Below are 12181 nucleotides of genomic sequence, written 5' to 3' on the forward strand. Positions count from 1 at the left end.
ACTCATTGTGGGGTTGGCAACCAAAGTCATAAAACAATATGTGTATTAATTTTTTAATGAGAAACAAATTTGCTCTGTAAACCTTCATCTAAAGCACAATTAAAAAAAAAAGGGCAGAAGATCACAGGAATAGCAGAATGCAGAACTCAGATCTCAAATGTTGTTTGTGAACTGAAATAAAAGCAGTTTGCCAACATCTCTGTTTTGATAACCCTTGTGTGTGTAAAAGTATCTTTTCAAATATGTTGTGGAGGATTCATGCTGATTTGTTTTTCTTGGATGTTTTAGCAATTGCCTTTCAATATTTTTATCTCTAAGTATTTTAAAGAATGCTTGTCCTAAGTTTGAAATGTCCTTATTTTGAGAGTAAATGAGAAAAAAAGATTATTTTTAAATCCGTGCTTTAGAAAACTCTGAAATAAGCACGTAGTAAGATGATTGAAATAAAAATTAAATCCCAGCAATCCATAACCAAATAAATATGATGGACGAAACTCAGCAGTTAAAAGATATGGCTTAATAGATTCTGTTTTTAAAATATCCAGCTATTTGCTATTTACAATAAAACATACACTAAATAGAATATAAGGAAACAGAAAGGTTGAAAATAAAAGTATGGGAAAATTTGTGTCAGGCAAGTACCAAAAGCTAGTGTAGCAATATTAATATCAGATAAAATAAGCTTTATGGCAAAAAAGCACTGTTGGTGTAAAGAGGACCATTACGTAATGTTAAAAGGAGCAGCTTACCTACAAGATATAATTTTACTGATCTGTACTTAATGACATATCTTTAGCATATATTAAGGAAAAATTCACAGAATTGCAAAGAGAAATTGATAAATCCACCACCACAGGTGGAGATTTAAATACAGCTCTCTCAATAATCAGTAGATGAAGCAGCCAAAAGAATTAATAAAATATAAATTATTTGCATAATGCAGTTAAACATAACCTAGTGGACACACACACAATAAAACGCCAAAGTAATGTTCTATAGGGTCCAAAAATTTTGTGTGCATGAAATGAGGCTTTATGTGGAAAAAATACCATATTTCATTGTTTCTAAGACAACTTTTTTTCACAGTTTTACATCTCTGAAATTGAGATATTTCGCATAATGTATTATAATGTAATTTACAGTGTTTTTCCCTAATTACTCATAAAATAATGAGGCTCTTATAATAGATGCATGGAGCCCTGGTGGCATAGTGGTTAAGAACTCGGCTGCTAACCAAAAGGTCAGCAATTCGAATCCACCAGCTGCTTCTTGGAAACCGTATGGGGCAGTTCTACTCACTATGAGTCGTAATTGACTCGAGAGCAATGGGTTTGGTTTTAGGTTTTATAATAGATGCATCTTATATTCAGTGAAATCTTTTCCATCAGTCTGTACTATACCAAAAGTAAAGATAATGAAAAGATATGCTGAAGAGAACTCATCATAATTTGAACTGAGAAAGTCTCACATTACCTGGAGGCAGCCACTTCCTCTCCACCACCCATCCGCATCCACAGAGGAAAATATGAACTTTAGCTTTTCACCAGTGAAGAGAGAGGGACAGGCCAAGGGCAAGATATTACATACAAATGTGTGATATGGCCAGTAGGGCTGTTGCAGGATTTTCTGTATGCAGAAACCTGCGCCCAGTAAAACCAAAAAAGCCAAACCCATTGCCGTCGAGTCAATTCAGAAATCTGCACCCAGTAAAACCAAAAAAGCCAAGTCTGATGCCATCGAGTCGATTCCGACTCTTTAGCTACCCTACAGGACATAGTAGAACTGCCCTATAGAGTTTCCAAGGAGCTCCTGGTGGATTCGAACTGCCGACCTTTTGGTTAGCAGCCATAGCTCTTAACCACTACACCACCAGACTTTCCCTGCACCCAGTAGAGAATGCTAATTCTTTTTCCAGCATACTCTGAACACTTACCAAAAGTAGTCATGTGCTAGGCCAGAAGCCAAGTCTCAAAAATTTCAAAAATTTGATGTTTCACAGACCGTGATCTGGGACAAAAAGCTCAATTACAGGTCAATGACACATCCAATTACAAATCAATTTTGAAAACCTCATGTGTTTGGGAATCTCAAACATACATCTAAATTATTTATGGGTCAGTGTAAAATCATAATGTAAGTTAGAAAATACTTAGAATTTGTCAGTAATGGAGATGCCACATATCAAAGCCTATAGAATGCAGATAAAGCAGTTCTGAGGGGAAAATTTATAGCCTTTAGTGTTTATATTAAAGAAGAAGAAAAGTCTAAAATCAATGTACCAAGCATAGAACTCAAAAAACTAGAAAACAACTTTGTTCTGTTATTTTTCACCAAAAATAGAAGGATGAAACATAATAAAGGTAAGAAGGGAATAGAAAACAAGATAGAATCAAGAAAGAAAATCGTTCAGTCGGGGGAAAGGAGGTGAAAAAAGGAAACCAACCTGTATCCAAAGAATCGTATTACCCCTGGTCCATTCTGGTGGTAGAGTGAGTCTAATTCACTGCTGTCTCAGGTTCAGGCAGTGCCGGACTGAGATCATTAACCAAGAGAACTAAGAAAACACATGCAAACTACGTGCATGCTTCACCTACTCCTACATCCTTCTTCCTAATAAAACCTTTGTACACAAAATGAAATTTTAAGCAGTGTTTACGTTTCACCCTATCCCATTCTTATCACAAACTAAAACTTGCCAAATATGTGAAACCCTCGATTTGTGAGGCCCTTTTTTTTTTTTCACCCCCAGAGCAGCCTCTGATCACTTTTATCATTATTATTATTATTGCATTAGGCGAAAGTTTACAGAGCAAACTAGGTTCCCATTCGTTTCCCATTCGATCGTTTGTACATGAAGTGATCCATGACATTGGTTTCATTCCACACAGTGTGCCAGCCTTCCCCCTATTTCCATCCTAGATTCCCCATTTCCTTTCTTCCTGATTTGCTACCCCCTCCTGCCTTCTCTTCTTAGCTTTCGGGCAGATGTTGCCCTTTTGATCTCATATAATTGATTGTGTTCCTCTTGGGTGTAATTGTTTACTTTATGGTCCTGTCTATGGTTTGGCTGAAGGGTATCTCCAAGAATGGCTTCAGTTCCAGGTCAGAAGGGTGTCTTAGGGCCATAGTCTCAGGGGTTCCTCCGATCTCTGTCAGAGCAATAAGTCTGGTCTTCTTTGCGAATTTGATTTTTTTGTTCTGCAGTTTTTCTCCTGCACCTTCCAAGACCCTCTGTTGTGATCCCAGTCAGAGTGTTCGGTAGTGGTAGACGGTCACCACCTAGTTCTTGTCTCGGGGTCAGGCAGGCTGTGGTTCATGTGGTCCTTTAGTCCTTTGGACTAGTTGCTCCTTTGAATCTTTGGTTTTCTTCATTCTCCTTTGCTCCAGTGGTAAGAGACCAATAGTTGTATCTTAGATTGCCACTCACAAGCTTTTAACACCGTAGATGCTACTCACCAAAGTAGGATGCAGAACTTTGTCTTTATGGATTATGTTATGCCAATTGACATAGATGTCCCCAAGTCTACGGTCCTTCACCTTCAAGCCAGGAGCTTCATGCCACGAGGTGTTTGGTTTTGTCTAAGAAGTGGCCCTGACTGTGGCCCTTGTGTGTGCTATTGTCTATATTAACATATAAGCAGCACATATTGTTATATATGTAGAAATATGCACCACCAAACCTGTATCTGCAGGAGATTGTGTTCCCTTACACTCTCCCACACCGTTTGACATATCTATGTATCCATTCATAAATTATTGTTTGTTAATACTATTGTTGCAGGTTTGGCTATGCTATAGCACTTACCATTGTTACCCTTTGTTCTTGTGTTCCTCTCAGTGTCTTCCCTTGCCTTGGTCATGTTTTGCTGACTTCTATGGTGTGTATTGTCTTTCTCTTCACCAATAGTAACACGTATCTTCTAATCTGATAATTTTTTCTCCCTCTCCCTCCCATCTCTGGTAACTTTCCAAGATTTTTTTTTTTTTCCTGTGTGTAAACGTTTTCTTGTTTATTTATAATAGTGGTCTCATGGAATATTTGTCCTTTTGTGATTAACTTATTTCACTCAGCATAATATCCTCCAAATTCATCCATATCGTGAGATGTTTTGCAGATTTGTCATTATTCTTTACTGGTGAGTAACGAACTTGTGGTACATACATTATGTTCTGTACCACAGTTTGTTAATCCATCTGTTGATGGGCTCTTAGGTTGTTTCCATCTTTTTCCCATTGTGAATAATGCTACAGTGAACATGGGTGTGCAAAGAACATGGGTGTGTATATACCTAAGAGTGGGGTTGCTGCGTCATTTGGTATTTCTATTTCTAGCTTTTTAAGGAAGCGCCCTACTGTTTTCCATAGTGATTGTACCATTTTACATTCCCACCAGCGGTATGTGAGAGCTCCAATCTTTCCACAACCTCTCCAACATTTGTTATTTTCTTTTTTTTTTTTATTAGCGCCAGTAATTTCGGGGTGAGATGATATCTCATTGCACTTTTGATTTGCATCTCTCTAATGGCTAGTAATCGCGAGCATTTCTTCATGTGTTTGTTAGTCATCTGAATGTCTTCTTTGCTGAAGTGTCTGTTCATATCTATTTTTTAATTGTATTTTTGTTGTTGAGATGTTGAAGTTTTTTTTCTCTAGGTGTTAGAGATTAGATCCTTGTCCAATATGCCATAGCCAAAATTTTTTTCCCAGTGTGTAGGTTCTCTTTTTACACTTTTGGAGAAGTCTTTTGATAAGCATAAGTGATTTTTAGGCGGTCCCATTTATCTAGTTCATCTTCTGCTGTTTGTGCGTTTTCAGTTGTGTTTGGTATTCTACTTATGCCATATATTAGGGCCCTAACATTGTCCCTATTTTTTCTTGTATGACCTTTTAGTGTTAGGTTTTATATTTAGGTCTTTGATCCATTTTGAGTTAGTTTTTGTGTATGCTGTAAGGTGTGGGTACTGTTTATTTTTTTTTACAAATAGACATCCAGTTTTGCCAACACCATTTGTCGAAGAGACTGTCTTTTTCCCCATTTAATGGACTTTGACCTTTGTCAAAGATCAGCTGCCCTTAGGTGGATGGATTTACATCTGGGTTCTCAATTCTGTTCCGTTGGTCTATGTGTCTGCTGTTGTACCAGTACCAGCTGTTTTGACTACCATGGCTGTGTGTATGGTAGGTTCTAAAATCAGGTAGTGTGAAGCCTCCTACTTTGTTCTTCTTCAGTAATGCCTTCCTTATCCAGAGTCTCTTTCCTTTCCATATGAAGTTGGTGATTAGTTTTTTCATCTCATTAAAGAATGCTATTGAAATTTGGATCGGAATTGCATTATACCTGTAGATCACTTTGACGTTTTCACAATTTTGAGTCCTATTCATGAATGTGATATGTTTTTCCATTTGTGTAGGTTTCCTTTGGTTTCTTGCAATAGTGTTTTGTAGTTTTATTTGGTTTGTTTGGGTTTTTTGTAATGTCTTTTACGTCCCCCACGTGTCTGTCAGTTTGTCGTACTGTGAGGACTTGTGTGTTGCTATGATGCTGGAACCTATGCCACAGGTATTCAGATATCAGCAGTGTCACCCATGGAGGACGAGTTTCAGCTGAGCTTCCAAACTGAGACAGACTAGGAAGAAGGACCCAGCAGCCTACTTCTGAAAAGAATTATCCAGTGAAAACCTTATGAATAGCAGCGGAACGTTGTTCCGCTGGTTAGAAATCACTCAAAAGATGACTGGGGAAGAGCTACCTCCTCAAAGCAGAGTCAACCTTAACAACGTGAATGGAGTAAAACTTTTGGGACCTTCATTTGCTGATGTGGCATGACGCAAAATGAGAAAAAACAGCTGTAAACATCCATTAATAATCACAACCTGGAATGTACGAAGTATGAATCTAGGAAAATTGGAAATCATGAAAAATGAAATGGAAAGTATAAACATCAATATTCTAGGCATTAGTGAGCTGAAATGGACTATTGGCCGTTTTGAATCAGACAGTCATATAGTCTATTATGCCAGTAATGACAACTTGAAGAGGAATGGTGTTGCATTCCTTGTCAAAAAGAACATTTCAAGACCTATCCTGAAGTACTATGCCGTCAGTGATAGGATAATATCCATACACCTACAAGGAAGACCAGTTAATATGACTATTATTCAATTTTACACACCAACCACTAAGACCAAAGATGAAGAGATAGAATATTTTTATCAGCTGCTGCAGTCTGAAATTGATCGAACATGCAATCAGGATGCGTTGATAATTATTGGTGACTGGAATGTGAAAGTTGGAAGCAAAGAAAAAGGATCGGGAGTTGGAAAATAGGGCCTTGGTGATAGAAACAATGCTAGAGATCGAATGATAGAATTTTGCAAGACCAACGACTTCTTCACTGCAAATACCTTTTTTCACAAACATAAATAGCGACTATACATGTGGACCTCACCAGATGGAATACACAGGAATCAAATCAACTACATCTGTGAAAAGAGACGATGGAAAATCATCAGCCAGAACAAGGCCAGGGGCCACCTGTGGAACAGACCCTCAATTACTCATAAGCAAGTTCAAGTTAAAACTGAAGAAAATCAGAGCAAGTCCATGAGAGCCAAAATATGACCTTGCGTATATCCCACCTGAATTTAGAGACCGTCTCAAGAATGGATTTGACTCACCAAACATTAATGACCGAAGACCAGACAAGTTGTGGAATGACATCAAGGACATCATACATGAAGAAAGCAACAGGTCATTGAAAAGACAGGAAAGAAAAAAAAGACCGGGATGGATGTCAGAGGAGACTCTGAAACTTGCTCTCGAAGGTCGAGCAGCTAAAGCAAAAGGAAGAATTGATGAAATAAAAGAACTGAACAGAAGATTTCAAAGGGCAGCTCGAGAAGACAAAGTGAAGTATTATAATGACCAAAAGGGAACGACACACTTGGCATTTCTCAAGCTGAAAGAACTGAAGAAAAAATTCAAGGCTCAAGTTGCGATAGTGAAGGATTCTACAAGGAAAATGCTCTAATGATGCAGAAAGCATCCAAAGAAGATGGAAGGAATACACAGACTCTTTATACTAAAAAGAATTAGTTGACATTCAACCATTTCAAGAGGTAGCATATGATCAGGAACCGATGGTACTGAAGGAAGAAGTCCAAGCTGCTCTGAAGGCATTGGCGAAACACAAGGCTCCAGGGATTGACGGAATATCAATTGAGATGTTTCAACAAACAGATGCAGCGCTGGAAGTGCTTACTTATCTATGCCAAGAAATTTGGAAGACAGCTACCTGGCCAACCAACTAGAAGAGATCCATACTTATGCCTATTCCCAAGAAAGGTGATCCAACCAAACCCAGAAATTGTCCAACAATATCATTAATATCACATGCAAGCAAAGTTTTGCTGAAGATCATTCAAAAGCAGCTGCCGCAGTATACTGACAGGGAACTGCCAGAAATTCAGGCTGGATTCAGAAGAGGACGTGGAACCAGGGATATCATTGCCGACGTCAGATGGATCCTGGCTGAAAGCAGAGAATACCAGAAGGATGTTTACCTGTGTTTTATTGACTATGCAAAGGCATTCAACTGTGTGGATCAAAACAAAGTTATGGATAACATTGGGGAGAATGAGAATTCCAGAACACCTAATTGTGCTCATGAGGAACCTGTACGTAGATCAAGAGGCAGTCGTTTGGACAGAACAAGGGGACACTGATTGGTTTAAAGTCAGGACAGGTGTGCGTCAGTGTTGCGTCCTTTCACCATACCTATTCAGTCTGTACACTGAGCAAATAATCTGAGAAGCTGGACTATATGAAGAAGAATGGGGCATCTGCATTATGCAGATGACACAACCTTGCTTGCTGAAAGTGAAGAGGACTTGAGGCACTTACTGATGAAGATCAAAGGCCACAGCCTTCAGTATGAATTACACCTGCACATTAAGAAAACATTTCTTTCATAATTGTTGATTTTGTGTTTACTGAGTCTTTATGTTTTTCTTTTTTATTTTCATGGGTAGGTTTGTTAGCTTTCTTTGTGATTACCTTGAAATTTACCTTTATCTTCCTAAGTTTAAACCAGTCTTTTTTAATTGTACTTTAGATGAAGGTTTACAGAACAAACTGATTTCTCATTAAAGAGTTAGTACACATATTGTTTTATGACATTGGTTAACAACCCCACGACATGTCAACACTCTCCCTTCTCGACCTCGGGTTCCCCATTACCAGCTTCCCTGTCCCCTCCTGCCTTCTAGTCCTTGCCCCTGGGCTGTTGTGCCCCTTTAGTCTCGTTTTGCTTTATGGGCCTGTCTGACGTTTGGCTGAAAGAAGAACCTCGGGAGTGACTTCATTACTGAGCTAAGAGGGTGTCCGGGGGCCATCTCTCCAAGTTTCTCCAGTCTCTGTCAGGTGAGTAAGTCTGGTATTCTTTGTGAGTTAGAATTTTGTTCTACATTTTTCTCCAGCTTTGTCCAGGACCCTCTATTGTGATCCTTGTCAGAGCAGTCAGTGGTGGTAGCCGGACACCATCTAGCTGTACTGGACTCAGTCTGGTGGAGGCGATGGTAGTTGTGGCCCGTTAGTTCTTTGGACTAATCTTTCCCTTGTATGTTTGGTTTTCTTCATTTTTCCTTGCTCCCAAAAGGGTGAAACCAGTGGAGTATCTTAAATGGCTGCTCACAGGTTTTAAGACCCCAGACACTACTCACCAAAGTAAAATGTAGAACATTTTCATTATAAACTATGTTACGCCAGTTGAACTAGATGTTCCCCGAGACCACGGTCCGCACAGACCTCAGCCCAGCAATTTGGTCCCTTAGGGAGTTTGAATGTGTCTATGGAGTTTCCATGACCTTGCATTGTACAAGTTCAGTCTTTTATTTCTTGATATCACCTTGACCGCCTCTCCATATGAAAGTTCTGTAACTACACCATTTATTCTCTCTTTTTTGTTTTGATGTTGTTGTCTTTTATATATATCTCTGGTTCCCTGTTTTCAGTCTTTTAGCTTTGTTTTATTTTTGAGAATTCTTTATCTGGGTTGGTGTCTGGCTAGTCTGTCCTGTGTCCTAATTAAGGTTGTTACCTGATATTGCTGGTTCTCTATCCAAAGGACTCCCTTTAATATTTCTTGTAATTTGGGCTGGTTTTTATAAATTTCCTTAATTTCTGTTTATCTGAAAATGTCCTAATTTTGCCATCATATTTGAGAGACAGTTTTCCTGGATATATAACCCTTGGCTGGACTTTCTTTTCTTTTCTTTTTTGATGTTTTATCTTGCTTTTTTTCTTTTCCCCTTATGTTTACAAGTCTTCTTTTTCCAGTCTCTCACCTCCTAGTATTATAAATATGTCTTCCATTCTAAATACCTCCCCCACCTTTCTAATTTGACAGCTTAAGTTTCTGGGTGTCATGAAATCACATAGCCAAGCTTATATAATTTGTGTATCATCAAGAATTCTTAGTCTCTGAATAAGAACTTGAGAGAAATGTGTGCCCTAAGTGTACAAGTTTTAATGCCAATGTGTCCATTTTTGCCTCCTCCTGGGTTGTTAGGGCTGTTCCAGATGGTTGAGTCTTTGGGGTTGAGCATTCTGGATTAAAAAATTCAGTTGAGAGAGTCTCAATTATAGGAAGAAATGCATAAGTTAAAGAGGATCAAAAATGTGGGAGAGAGGAGAAGGGAAAGAAAGGGAAAGGAAAATAAGAGAAAAGAATAGTAGGAGAGATTAACAGTTTAGCAAATAGAACCAACAAGGAGAGAGAGCCTAAGAGGATCTCCTTCTGCGGACGCTAAAATAATTGTCAACTCTCTCAATATTCCAAAATTGGCAAAGTCAGTGGGCTGTGCTGGCACAGAATGGGAGGAGACAGCAGGGTAACCCAGACTGTATGTATTGTCCTGGTTGGCAATTTGCAGTCATATTGCACCAAATCGCTAGCTAACCCAGGGTCCTTATATGTACATACTGAGCAGGATATTATTTGGCACTGGAGTGATTTGTATGGTTTGCACGTGCCAAAAGTAGGCAAACCCTTCCTTCTGTTTCCTACAGAATGGCGAAGTCTCACAAGGTTATATAAACACCTTTCCTTTTGCCAAAGCAGCCTTTTTCTCACCTATTCATTAGGCCACCGAGGAAATTCAGAGGTCAGCGATTGTATTCCATAACCCCAAAAGAAGATTCAGTGCCACAGCCACACATCACTAGGATTCCTTTGCCATTACCGTGGTTGCTGCAACAGATGTTAGTTTAGTCAGTGCCCAAAGCAGATGGCTTAATGTTTTGTTTCTTTTTTTTTTTAAAATAAAATATAAAGCACTTGAATAAGTGAAAACTAAAATATTCCTCGGTTTCTTTTACACCACAACCCAGCATCAGTGAAACCGCTTCCTTTGCAGCTACAGGAGCATGAAAGGTACAAATAAGCCAATTTTATTCTACCCATGTTTCCCAAATTCACCAACTAAAAAAAGGCATCTGCAAAGCTCAAGGTTCTTGAGACTGTGAATAACAGGTGCGAACTCAGCCAAATAAATATGTATAAAATGCTGCTGCTGATGAGTCCAATTTGGTGGTCTTGGTTGTCCCTTGTGGGCTGGCCTTAAAATGTGTGCATACGCTGATCTCTTATAGGTAAAAATGACAATTCTGTATATCATACTTCTCCACTCTAAAGAGATTCACGTCCTCCCATGCTTCTGTGCCTTTGATCACATTTCATTTCCCTTCTGGAATGCTCTCTCTTCTTCCTTCCGCCTACCCAAATTTCACCATGGCTTCAAGACCAGCCGAGTACAAGCCTGAACCTGCCCTGGGATGCCTCACGGACTTTGGCAAGCCCCCTGGACTCCCTCCACTCTGAGCCTAAGCACTGTGGATTATAGCATCACTTGGAGCAGCTTAACTGCACATAGCCAGTGCTGCGGTCAAGTGAGCTCATTAATTAGTCCTGATCGTCCAACTGAACAGAGATAACATCTCCCAGGGTCGGAGGTCGACCTCGTTCATCATTCTGTGTCTGCTACTGCTGAGCATGTGTTAGATACTTAAAAGAAAATGACTCATTAGCACTTTAATATTATGCAGTTTAATAGCAGTTAATATGCAGTTTAAGGACATCATCATGGTCACCACTATTGAGCATCTATTTTCATGAGACAAGGCTTTGACCTTGCCAAGTTCACAATATAAAGCAACAGCAAACTGTATACAGTTAGTCAAGTTTACTTACTGATAATAGGTAATGATGATGCTCACCGAGAAATGAGGGATGATCAATAAGGGCAATCAAGCATATACATTAAACAACTACATTAAGGGCAAGTAGGCAAGTGCCTGTATTTAATGGGACAAAAATGAAAATAAGAAATTAGCCTTTCTCTTCCAGTGTCATAGTTTCTGAACATGACTAAGTAACCTTTGTAATCCTGATTCAGCAGCCCACTCACAGGAACTAAGACATTCTGAATACTAACAAGCTGCATCTTGTTTGCATTATTTTTCTCTAAAGACTGGTTTTGGTTAGCAAACTCTATGCATTTTCTAGAAAGAAAGGAAAGTGCTGAACGAATCCAAGATTTACTTCTTATCACCCTCACCATTGTACGTGACATGAAATGTCGTTACTGGGTCAGGGGGACAAGAGTGCCAAGATGATGCTGGAAAATCGTGGTGTAGGTTGTCCTTCCATGATAAGGGCCTCCAAGGTCAAGCTTGCAGGAATATGGCATTAATCTTCCCCTTAATTGCATACTAATGATGATTTTTCTAAATCCTTCTAAAATTATTCATGTGAGGCACAAAGTCATAACATATACAGCAAACTAGAATTCACACATCTACACAATTGCTGCTCCTTCAAGCTAGTCACCTCAAAAAGCCATATGCTCTCCCCAACAATGCTGCCATCACTGTTTCAGTTGTTTTCTGCACTGCTGGTCTGAAGTTACCATAACTGTGAAGGCACAGTATTTGAATATTGTCAGTAGGGAAACATCTTCATCACTGAGTTTGAAAATGACCCCTAAGGTGGGAACCAAGTCTGATGAATGGTGGGTTATCCAGCTGGGAACCTCCTAGGTGAAAAAACAAGGCATGACTAAGAAATTATAAGATGGTCTTTTTGGTGGCCTGTAAATTGGTTTCAGGAACAGTTCCCAGGGA

The 12181-nt window shown here is 39.1% G+C and overlaps 1 protein-coding gene across 1 annotated transcript in view; it reads left to right on the plus strand.

Annotated features, from left to right (window-relative positions):
• ANTXR1 (ANTXR cell adhesion molecule 1) overlaps positions 1 to 12181 on the plus strand; it is a 274861-nt gene that overhangs the window by 128451 nt on the left and 134229 nt on the right. The window lies entirely within an intron of this gene.

This window comes from Loxodonta africana, chromosome 15, assembly GCF_030014295.1.
Source record: "Loxodonta africana isolate mLoxAfr1 chromosome 15, mLoxAfr1.hap2, whole genome shotgun sequence".
Lineage (NCBI taxonomy): Eukaryota > Metazoa > Chordata > Mammalia > Proboscidea > Elephantidae > Loxodonta > Loxodonta africana.